At 38.2% G+C, this 12440-nt stretch overlaps 1 pseudogene; it reads left to right on the top strand.

Moving 5' to 3' along the window:
• Positions 1 to 9354: 9354 nt before the first annotated feature.
• Positions 9355 to 12164, top strand: LOC125314016 (annotated as a pseudogene).
• Positions 12165 to 12440: the final 276 nt, after the last annotated feature.

The following is a 12440-nucleotide window of genomic DNA, read 5'->3' as shown; positions in this document are numbered from 1 at the left end:
GACGGGATAGGTCGTCTTCACATTCCTCTAGTTAGGAATTCCATTATGGTTTGACCTACCATACGGGTCGAGCTTAACCTCCCTAGGACAATTCCGTGATGAATCCCTAGGTATCTTCTAGAATCCGCTTGCACTCACGGGAAAGCCTCTCGAGTTCAGACAGGTAAGCGCCGGGTAAATCTCTTCCTACTTTTTTTTTTTTTTTATAACTACCGCATGGGACCTCATTTTGGATAAGAGCTTATCTACGGGAATGCTTGAAGATCAACTGTCACAACTCTTTCTTTTCTCTTTTCCCAATCGAGTCGATTAGATTTCAGGTGTCACCTTATCTTTGGAAGTGACCTCTCACGAGATCACTCCCAAAGAGGGCACTGCTGACACTCGATTTTTAATCAATCTTTTTTTCGATTTATTTTTGAAAATTCATAAAAAATTCACAAAAAATTAGAAAATTGTAAAATCAACTTTGGTAGCCTTGGCCAAGCTCAAGGAACCATTTTTTTATCAAAAAATAATTTTTCATATTTTTCGCATTTTTTGATATTTTTCAGAAAATAAGAAAATACCCCAAAAATCAAGAAAAATACTATTCGAGGTCACAAAAATACAGAAAAATAGTCAGTATTTTTCTTTTAATTTCCTTTTCATTTTGACCTCTTAAAATTTGAAAATTCCATTTCGGATTTGTGTGTTCCTTCACAAATGCACCCTCGAATTAGACATGAAAATACCATTTGGGGTCATTTTATTTTTCTTTTTTCACTTTTGAGGGTTGTGACATGTTTCTCTAGCATTACATTTCACATTCTGATCCAATTACATGTTAATTTGCTCAATTTTGGCACTAGGGACTTAATTGCACAAAAATTCCTTTCATTTTAGTCCCTACCATGCCAAATCCGAAATTAAATCTTCCTAAGAGACACCCATGGAACCCCATGATCCTTATCCTATAATTTTCCACCTCCTGAATCTAATGACGGGCTCAATTGATGCTAATTCCTTCATTAAGGACTCCAATTTTGTGAAAATCAATTTCGGATCTTACCCAATATTTGGGGTTTTCTCTCAATTCCAAAGGAATTTTTTACGAAAATCACATCTTTAGAGGTAATCCATGATGGGAAATCAATTTTTGGCATCAATTTTATGAAAAAATGTTAATTGTTAGCTCAATTTGGCCATTTATTGCACGAACCGGGTCAGCCGGGTCGGGCGGATCCGACCCGGTGACCCGGCACTATTCATCGTCTCTCCCAAAGCTCCACAGGCGCAGGTTAGAGAAAGACGGCCGTTTTTCGAACGGTTTTCAGCAACGAAGCTTCGGGAAGCTTCGGAAGGCCTGGCAGTTAGAGGAGCACGGGAAAGAGGAACAAAAGGAAAGAGAGTGCTCGAAAACAAAAGGGGAGGAGATTCAGAGAGAAAAAAAAGGAAAAAGGAGAACACAAGAGAGGAAGAAAGAAAAGAGGAGATCGTCTTTTGAGAGGGGAGATTGATATTCCGTAACTCGGGATTTCGAAGTTCCAGTCCCCGTCGATTTGAACGACGCCGGACCACGCCATCGCATCTCAGATCGGAGCTCGCTGCCGTCGCATCTCAGGTCGTCTCCGACGTGAAAGGTGAGCTCGATTTCTTCTATTAACTTTCCGGCGAGCACTGTGAATCTACGGTTTTAGTCGATTTCATCCATGTCGAGTTGGATTGATGCATTATCTTGAATAATCTGAGTTGGTTGAGTACCGATGTAGGCTCGGTTTTGCATAATCTAGTTTACGATCGGAATACATTCATCATTAACATTAGCATGATACCTGTTCGATGGAATGCCGGTGTGAATTAAAGGACCCCGATCCAAACCTTGAGTCTGCAAATCTTGTTTAGTCACTCTTCTTACATTTTTGTTTGCATCTACGACACTTCCTGATCCTTCGTTTTCCCTTTTTCGTGAATCGATCTGGCCAAAAAATGCATATCCGAACCTACGTGTCTATCTCACCGGAGTCTCGTGTCGGAAGTCGTCAACGAATGATTCTGAATCAGTAAGGATGATCAGGTAAGTGTTCCGAACCATTATTGATGTGGATTATGTGCTTAAGTCTCAGTTTGGATGATCGGTAATCAACGTATATTCTCTCGCCGGAATCTGCATGTTTGGCCGGAGTTCAACAGTTGAAGACCTTCTGTGAACTAGACTTTGGGATGTAAAGCTGAGATATATTAGCTTGGATTGTGTAGAGAATCTAATGGTTCCCATTTCGCTTAGTTTAGGGTTGATTTCGACACCGGAACGAGATTTCCGGCGAGGCGCCGGCGAGATCCGCCGGCGCCGGTCGTCTTCTCAGGTAAAGACTTTGACCAGTCAACGAAAGTTGACTCGGTCAAAGCCGACGTGGCGATGACGTGGCGCCACGTGGTGCACACGTGGTGCCCACGTCAGCAATCTGTTATAAATAAAAAATGATCCGACGGCCTAAGATAGGCCACGTGTCGGGATCCCGAATTTTTGAAAAATAAAATTCATTTTTTTCAGATATATTCCATTTTTTCGAAAAATAAAAAAATATATTTTGTGATCGCGTGGCCCAGGTTTGGCCACGCGTCACCATTCCGATCGTTGGATCGAATATTCGAATTTTCGAATAATAAATAAAATCATTTTCAGAAATTAAAAAAATAATTAGATTGAACGGTTGAGATCTAACCTCCTTCTAATCTTGGCCGTTGATTCAGAGAAGTCGATCCGACCGTCGTCCGTCCGCCACGTGTCACAATCTGGAGTGTCAATTATTCTAGGCGGGAATTTTCGAAAATTTGCGCGCGGACGTCCGAGCGACGTCGTTTTGGGGGTGAACGCCGGTCTGGACGCGGCTCCGGACCGGGTGGACCGGGTTGACCGGTCCGTTGACTGGGTTGACCCGGTCCGAAAAAAAAAAATAAAAAATAAAAAAAATCGAAAAATGATTCTTAAAATCCAAAAAAAATTGGAAAAATTAAAAAAAAAAAATCCAAAAAAATTAGGAAAATTCGTAGAAAATTCCCAAAAATTTCAAAAATTCTCAAAAATTGAGGAATGGCCACAATCAACTGGCCAATCCTATTTTTGAGTTTTCTTTCCGATCTTTCCAAAAAATGACAATTTTACCCTTTAGGTGTAATTTGTCCCCAAAAATCCCCAAAAATTCCCGAAAATTCCAAAAATTCTCAAAAATTGAGGAATGGTCACAATCAACTGGCCAATCCTATTTTTGAGATTTTCTCCTCCCGATCTTTCCAAAACTGACAATTTTACCCTTTAGGGGTAATTTGTCTCCAAAAATTCCTGTGGACTTCCAAAAAATGTTGGAAATTAGGAGATGGGTCGACTTAGGTGGTCAATCCTATTTTCAACATTTCTTACTCTGAATTTTTTCTGAAATGACGATTTTGCCCTTTTTGGCAAATCGTACCCCAAAATTTCTCAAAATTACGATTTTGCCTCTCATGGGTGAATCGCTTCCAAATCACTCCCGATCCCTTCCTATGCTTTGAATGTCCCTTCTCTAAGCCAATAGGGCTATACTAGGAATGCCACGCCGATTTGATGCGATTTATCCGCACGTTATGGTTTCCTTGATTTGCGCATTTACTTTCATTGATTGTGATTGCTAGAATAGTCACTCCCATCCGCATGAACTCCTAGATTTAGGATTCGTACCCCACTCATCTGCATGAAATTCGAGATTAGAAAATTCAATCAACTTAGGTACCGAAAGGGCGTCATCTCCGATAGTTGGCGTAACTAAGTCCCCGATCCCACTTCTCCGGTTCTCGCAGAATCGAATAGAAGCTCCCGACTATTCGATAGGGTTTCCAATCGTACCTTCCACGAAACGATTGGTGGCGACTCCGTTGGCATGCACACGTAACACATGTCACTAGACCACACCGAAAGGTCGACTACGATTTTATCCTCCGTTGCGACTTGGGTAGCGGGCCTTGGGAGAGGCCCGCGTCCGAAGGTCCACACGCAACCGGGCCGGAAGGGCGACCCATTAGCCCACGATCTCCCGCCGTCGAGATCGAGGGTCGCGACAACGGGCACGGGCACGGATCCGCGAGTGGATCCGAACAACGAGTTTTGTAAGTAATGCTATTTTTAGGATAACTAAATGAGTTGATTGGGAAATTAATTTAAATAAAATCTGCTGCAAGTGCATGCATAGTTTTAATGAGATTACATATTAGGGGTTTCCTAGTTGGGGCATGCTTTTCCTTGGTTGTCAAAGCAAAAATAGCTTTTCCACGAACAATTGTAATTGAAGTCCCGTTTTCGGAGACAAATAAATTAGCATAAATATCAGCGCTTATAAAATGTGAGATTTTTGGAGATCAAGGCGTGATTTATTATGTTAATAATAGGGGATTGGAAAGATTTAAATTTAAGACTTCCTAGTCTAATACCAAGTAAAATTCTTATGGGATTATTGCTAACTTTTTTTATTTGGTCATTTTCTTGTTTTAGTTCGAGCTATTGAGCGGGCAGGTTAATGCATTTTCCACATTTATTATTCTTAAATTCGAATTACTCTAAAAGGAGTTATCATAACAATTTCTCAACTATAAAGGGTTCGCTCTTTCCCTTCGTCGAAATCAAACGAGGGCAAATTTAAAGGCGTCAAATGGTGCGTAATCTTTTGTTTTCCCGTGAGAATATTAGGTTATTTTCTTTTTCTTTTTTTTTTCTTAGTAGTGTTGTGGCTTTTGGAGTGATGATAGTGTTGTTGTTGGGCTTTCGTTAGGTCGTGTGATGGGACTTGGTTTCTCAGTAGTCACGGGACAATGCACCAAGGCCCTATTTAGAAACGTTTCTATTTCTTTGATTCTGCTTTCCGGAACAAAAAAGAATGACAAACATGTTTGGTAATGCAAATAACATTAAATTTGAATCTTTTAGACAAAAAAAAAAGTTGATTCTCCAAAAAAAGAACACTTTTCAAAATCACCAAAAAAAACAAAATCTCAGTTCTTTTTTAAAAAAAATTAAGTCCACGTGGACTTTTAAATTTTTAAAAAATTAAAATTAGATTTGAAAATTTACTAACAACTAATTTTTTCTATTTAAAATTAAATAAAAAAAATAAATTTTAAAAAAATAAAAAACTTAAAAGGGGAAATTAAAAATTTTAAAAAATATGAAAAAATATCAAAACATAAAAAGTGGGGGAATTTTAAAAAAGTTTGAAAAAACGGTTTAATTCTTTTTAAAAAGAAGAAATGTATTTCTGTTCAAAAACAGAAATTTTATGTAGCTATCAAATGCGTGCGGATTCTCTAAAAGTCATATGTAGAATAGAATCAAAAATATAATTCTAATCGGGATTACTTTTTTGGAATGCCAAACAGGCCCTTAAGTGCGTTCATATTGTAAGTTTGTTTTGGAACATTGGCGGTGCATGCAGATTTTTACCGCCATAAAAATGCTAAGTCAAACATAACGCCTGTTTCTGGATCGGAGGGCTAATAGGGGTGGATTTGACACTAGCTAATGTTTTTTTCCTAGATAAAAAAATGCTTGTAGCAGATTTGAGATTGATTATAAATGTTGGAATTTTTTTGACAGAAAAATTGGAGACAGATTTGGGATTATAGAAAAGGCTGAGGTAGAATTAAAACTGGATTTAAAGTTTTAAGGGTTTTTACGGAATTTAGCCTATATAAAAAAGAAAGAAAGTCGAAGAACTTCACCTGCTTTAATCATCTAGGGGCAGATTCGTAATTAGATAGCATATAATAATTTTCTTTCTTTCCGCCCCTCTCCCGGTGACTGGGTCCCATCATTCCTTGCTTAACTTGAAGTCACCGCTTTTCTCTACCAAGTCTCCTGCTTGGAATGACTGGCCGGGCCCACCAGGGCCACCACTCTACCATCTCCTTAATTGTCAAGTTGCCAATTAATCATTTAATCAAATTTCTTGATCTCACAATTTCCTAATCAAACCGAAACCAAGTTAATAAATCAAAATTTTCAGTTTTTTTCCGGTAAATGTTTTTGCTTGGTTTAGTTTAGAGACTACAATCTTCCTTGAACACCTATAATTTGCCATATGCGTCAATTCAAATACCTATAATATTGAATAGAGATCATACGTGCGGTCTTAATTCGTTTAAATCGTATGTAACTGATAACTCTAGAAAATAGAGTTATTTTACCTATTTTAGATAACAAATAATATAATATCTTTGACAAAATATTTGAATTTCCTTCTATTTATTGAAATTTTCCTTTTTTGTGCATGATAATGATATATGGAGAAGAAAAGGAAAAAAGAAGGAAATCAAGATGCTACCAACAGAATCGTTAGAAGATAGAGACTAAATCGTCAAGGATTGCCTTGTTTTTAGGATATCATAATATCATCCTTAGAGGTTTTTTTTTTTAAGATATCTTAATATTATCTTTACGACTTTATTTTATTCTTGAGTCTTGAATGTTATTCTAGACAGAGGATAACATAAAGAGCTTTGGGAGAGATGTTCGTTTTTTTTTTTTTAACTTTTTACATCGCTCATTCATTATTCTCGGAGTTTTTCAAGTATTTTGAAAAGAAGACAAAGTGGCGATAGAATTCTTGTTCTTTGATTCCATATGTTTGATTTAATTTGTATGTTTATTTTTCCTTCTATTATGTTCTAATTTTCTTTTGTTATGGCTACGATGTAGCCCGACCATGATGATATGAATTTCATGATGTTTATATTTTGCAAGTAATTTCGTTCATGTGAGTTATATATTATTATGCTTAATGCGTTTAATTGACTAGCCACCATTTAAATAATCCAATGTGCATGTTTGAGATTGATAAGTAATAATATGCAATTACTCCTTATAATATAATGTAGATAGAAATATACCATGTTATTTGTGTAGCTTTCGGTGATAAGGCGATCCAAAAGACTCTAAATCGGGAAATATTCACATATTTTAATGCACGTATGTTTGCTTAAATTCACACAGAGAATTAAGTAGGTTTAGTATGCCTAGAGATAGGATAATGAATAGCAAAGAAAATTCTGCTATCACATGTTTGATATCGTTATTGTTCTTGTATGCGTAAAGATCCGAAATTCATGTCTAGTGGTAATGGTGAAATCGAATACTCTAACATATTTATTTGATTGATTTATCACATCCGGTTACAAACTTTTGTCTTTAAGATTGTCAATTTTAATTTATTCTCAATTCTATTTTTACTTGTTAGATAAATTTTATAATTAATTCATTTTTAGTATTTAATTAGTTTATTAATCATCAATCTCTATGGGACGATATCTTTTCTCATTATTATATTAATTGTTCGACATGTACAGTTGCATTGAGAATTTTGCGGACAGTAACTCTATATAATACTTAAACATAAATACATCGGGCTTCTCTTAAATAACGAGGGTAGCTAGGGAAAAGTGTCGAAAAGGTCCTAAACCTATTGCATTAGTGCCAATTTAGTCCTAAACATATTTTTGGTGCCAATTCAGTTATAAACATTTTACATTGGTACCAATTCAGTCATAAACCTTTTTGCATTAGTGACAATTTAGTCCTAAATTTTTTGTATATATGTCAATTGAGTCAATATGGTCAATTTTGATCGGAAATCCCTAGAAGTGGACATCAATTGTCCTACATGGCACATCCGATGCTAACGTGGACATTTTTTAATATATATATTTAATAATTTTTAAGAATATTTAAAAAAACAAAAAATATTTTAAAAATTATTTAAAAATATTTAAATAATATTTAAAAGTGTCCAAGTCAATGCTAGCCGTGCCATGTAGGATAATTGACGTCCACGTCGGCGATTTTCGATCAAAATTAGCCCGATTAACTCAATTGACATAAATATAGAAGATTTAAGACTTAATTGGCACCAATGCAAAATGTTTAGGAATGAATTGACATTAATACAAGTTTTAGGACTGAATTGGCACCATTGCAAAAGGTTTAGGACTGAATTGGTACCAAAAATAAGTTTAGGACTAAATTGACACTAATGCAATACGTTTAAGACTTTTTTGATACTTTTCCCGAGTAGCTATGTTAACAAAAATGTTAAATAGGATTTTTTACGTACCACCCAAAATATAGCCAAGCACATTAGTCTCATCCGACGATTCATTTAATATAGATCTATCCCCATAAGATAACGAGGGGAAGCTATCTTTTATAAGTATTTTAAATAGGTTTTACTTGCAACTCAACGTATACCTAAGCATAGTAATATTGTTATTCAACATGGTTGGTGCAAGATGTGAAGTAATTTGTATGTCCAATGGTGAGTCCATCCATTTAAATTCCATTTAATATTTATTTTTTTATTTAGTTACTCAATAAAACAATGCAATTCGAGATATTGAATCGGCTCCAGTTAAATTCGAGAGCTTAACTACATTTCAACCGCCCGTCAAAAAGAGTTTGTAACGAATCACAAAATTTGTTTTTTCCTTTTATCATTAATTCAGTTCTATTTAAAGCTAATCAACTCAAGCTCGTAATTCTAAAGTACTTTGCCTAGAATACAGCTAACCTAAAAGGCGCCAACACATGAATGCAACACATCAGCCTATACATATTAACCTCTCTAATAGGAGAGCACTGGGTGTATTTGCCACTCTAATTGTTGCGATACTTACCAACATAAACAACTATCAATCATTTCTATAATTTGACGCAACAAAGTTGACGTCCGATGACACAAATCACCATCTTATCGAGTTCGGCACACACTTGTTTGGTAAGTAAAAAGCAATGCGAGGGCTTTACTTTTTTTAGATTCATATTATGCATGCTATTTAGTTATGTAATTGTTGCTTCAAGTTTGTATTTATGTTGTACATTATTTCACACTTGCTTTTACGACATCATATGCGCTTTTAGAAGATCTTCCTTAAACCCATGCTAAAGTTGTTGGACCGTGAAATAAGATTCTAAATTCGAAAAAGAAGCATTTAAAGAAAATCATACTAAAATAACTAATTAACTGCAAAACGAAGCATTTATGGAAGGTGTGAGCCATAAGATAATCAGCCATTGGTAATAAAGATCCCAAAGTCGAATCACTTGCGCATGCTTCCTCCACTGCACTGCCCCACGTAAGTTGGGGTAATTACTTAATTCCTTTTTCTTTAAGTTTAATTTTGGTGTCTACTAAAAAAAGGAAAAAAAAAAAAAAAGAAGTTCCATTTCAAGTGGGGAAACGGATTCGCTGGCCACCCCCCAATAAAAGGAAAATTGAAAGGAGCGTGTACAGGAAAATCGATAAGGAAGCTCGGGGGAGAACGTCCGCAGAAACGAAACCCTAGAATTTCAATTCCATGGCGGAGACCTCCGTGCACGGCGCCATCCACCGCGAGTGCTCCGCTCCTCCTCTGAGGCGTAGGGACCTTATCAGCGGCTTGCCCGACGCCGTGATCCACAACATCTTCTCTTTTCTGCCCATCCACGACGTCGTCAAGACCTGCGTCCTCTCCAAGCGCTGGCGGCCCACTTGGACCACCGCCACCGACCTTGTCTTCGTTGGATACGATGTATACTTTGAACCCCCGCCTGACAGTCCCTTGTTCTTCCCGTCCATTGTCGACAGCGTCCTGAGTCAGTTCTCCTCCCCCACGGTGAAGAAATTCCACCTCACCCGCTTCATGTACGACGAGGCCGACCGCCCCAAGATCGACCTATGGCTCCGGTTCGCGGTGCGGCGCTCCGTGGAGGATCTCCGCTTGCGGCTGTCTCAATGGTCGCGGTTTTTTTATGTACTGCCGGAGTTCTTGTATTGCTTCAGCCGGTTGGTGCGCCTGGACGTCGGTAAGTGCTGTTTCTCGTTGGATATGACTATTAGGTGGCCTTGTCTTAAGGTCTTGTCGATCGAAGATGCCCAGTTGAGTGATGATTTCCTCGGGCGAATCTTCAGGGGATGTCCTGTTTTGGAGTCCCTTGTGTTGTCCAGATGCGAGGGCGTGAACAACATTATAATTGATTCATTATGTTTGAAAAAGTTGGTGCTCGTTAGCCTCGGCTTTGGTTCTTACGTGAAGAAACTTTGCGCCCCGCATTTGCTTTCCTTGCGCGTAATAGGAGGGAATCATGCTGGGTTCAGGCTTGACAACGTGTCTTCTTTGGTGGAAGCCGATTTAGATTTTTTCCGTTGAAAGTCGGGATCCTAATTCCAAGGGCCGCGACTTGTTGAGGCATCTTCTTGAGAAGGTGCGCGGAGTTCCTACCATCACCACCGGCGGTTGGTGTTTGCAGGTACAGCCTCAATTTTTCTTACTATTTATAAGACCAGCTCGTGTTGAGTGGGGTCTGTGATTGGCGGCATTCTTGATTTCATCAAGGGGATTCGTTGTGATCTCATGTGTAATTAATCATTGGCTGATAGGATGATTCATAAGTTTGTCGTTACGAACTGGTGAACCTTGGAGCTTTTTTTCCTCCGTTTACATTTCAAGTAAATGGATCTGGGATCTCACTCAATTAGGGACAATGAAAGCCACTAGGTATTGGTAACTGTTTTGGATGCTGCTCAACGCCACATTGTCAAACTCTTTACTTTCACAAGAAAAATGCACAAAGAGATTATCTGAAAGAGTTACTTTTTTTCAATTCATTCCTCCAGTTTATAGAGGAAATACAATTATCTGGATATATGGCGAAGGGTCATGGACCTAGTCATCTTAGGTTGACTGAACTGGGTCGTGCTCTCTTGTCACCTTAGGCCGCCATTCCATAATAAATGCTACTTGGGTATCCCCTGAATATTTTACAATGGCAGTAGAATGATTCACTTGGAAACTTCAGTCGATAAATAGGCTCGCTGTCTCGGGTGACCCACTACTTGAATTTTCAGATCTTTCAAAGATCATAAGTCTTATCTGAGAAGCATATGTAAACAGTCTCGATTCTTAAATACGTTCCCTTGTTCATTTTTACCCGTGGTGTCCTCATTGGTCTTTTCCCAGCTGCGAGACGGGGTCAGAGGATATCGAATCTGGATGGACTGTAAATTTTTGTTATTCCTTATTCATGTTGAACGGGAAAAAGAAATGTCAATTAACATTTTCTATTTTGCTCGCTTAATTTCCTTAGGTTCTGTCCCTCTTGGAGATGGATGGAGTGCCGTCTCCATTGTCAAAATGTCAGAATCTGATACTACATGCACCAGTTAATCAATGGGACCTTCCCGGGATAGCATACATGCTACGAAGTTCACAGTGCCTGGAAAAATTAGTCATATACCTGACTTGCTTCCCGATGGTATGTTCCTTTGCTATGGTATTTTCGATTCGCTTCTTGTGCTGACTTCTCTTTCGCATTGATGTTTAAACAATGAGTTAAAACTTTAGAAGCACATAAAGAAGATCAATCTCTAACTCTTATTTGTTCCAGCAATTGAAAATTGCCCAACCCTGTGAGTCTAGCAGCCTGTGTGCAGGGCAACATTAAGCTGTTTGGTTCATGTCTTAAAGTAACTGCAGTGTTGGACTGGAGGTCCTTTTGCTGCCATGTAGCGTTCGAATCTTGAACTAAGAGTTTAGCGATGAGCACCTAGAAAGAGAACATGTTTATATGTGTAGACGAGTTTGAGAGCTTAAATTAAAGTAAGACTAACTAGCATCTGCAGAGGACTAATGGAAATCGTTTGTTTGAAATTTTAGTGAGCCAATGAAGTTTTTTCCCCCCCTCCTGTGGTTCAGCTTCTCATGTGAAGTTTGTTTCTTGAATGGGGTATTTATGTGCAGTTTCAGCTTCATCGAGAATCTGAAGAACGTTTCAACTTCGACGAAGAAGATTTTTTGTGCTCACGGAAGGGGAACTTTGAATGTTTGGTGAAACATCTCAAAAGAGTTGAGATCGTCGGCTGTGAAGCTTATGTTGGTGAGTCGAAACATCTGCTCGCCCTAATTAAGTTCCTTCTTGGGGATGCACTTGTGCTGGAGAAGTTGATTATCAAGGCTAAATTGCCGCCCACACCAGATGGACAAAAACAACTTCAAGTGATCCAAAATGTGCTCAGCTATCAAAGAGCTTCCAAAAATGCTGAAATTGTCTTTGATTATCATTTCAAATAGGCGTCCTAAAAAAGGTACATGAAAACCCGGGTATCGAGTTGATCTCATGGCAAGGCATGTTGCCCCGGGCACTACACTTTGCTTATTCTTATTCGAACCGTGTGACGGTTTTTAGGTTTCTTAACATGTAATCTAATTTAAACTTTCGAGCTTAGTTCATCTGTATTTATGAACCTCTTAAGGAAAGAGGTTAATGGTAGTGCTTTGGATTATCGACAAATGAAAGGGCGTTTTGCTTGCGACGTTGCTCGGCTTTCTCTCTGTCCGAAATTTATGAATAAGCGAATAACATTTTCAGGTGCGTTGGAGCTTTAGTGAATAATCTCGGAGAAAGA

The sequence above is a fragment of the Rhodamnia argentea genome, chromosome 3 (assembly GCF_020921035.1).
Source record: "Rhodamnia argentea isolate NSW1041297 chromosome 3, ASM2092103v1, whole genome shotgun sequence".
NCBI classification, from domain to species: Eukaryota; Viridiplantae; Streptophyta; class Magnoliopsida; order Myrtales; family Myrtaceae; genus Rhodamnia; species Rhodamnia argentea.
Note: the sequence above shows the minus strand (reverse complement) of the source record. Positions and strands in the feature narration are given on the sequence as shown.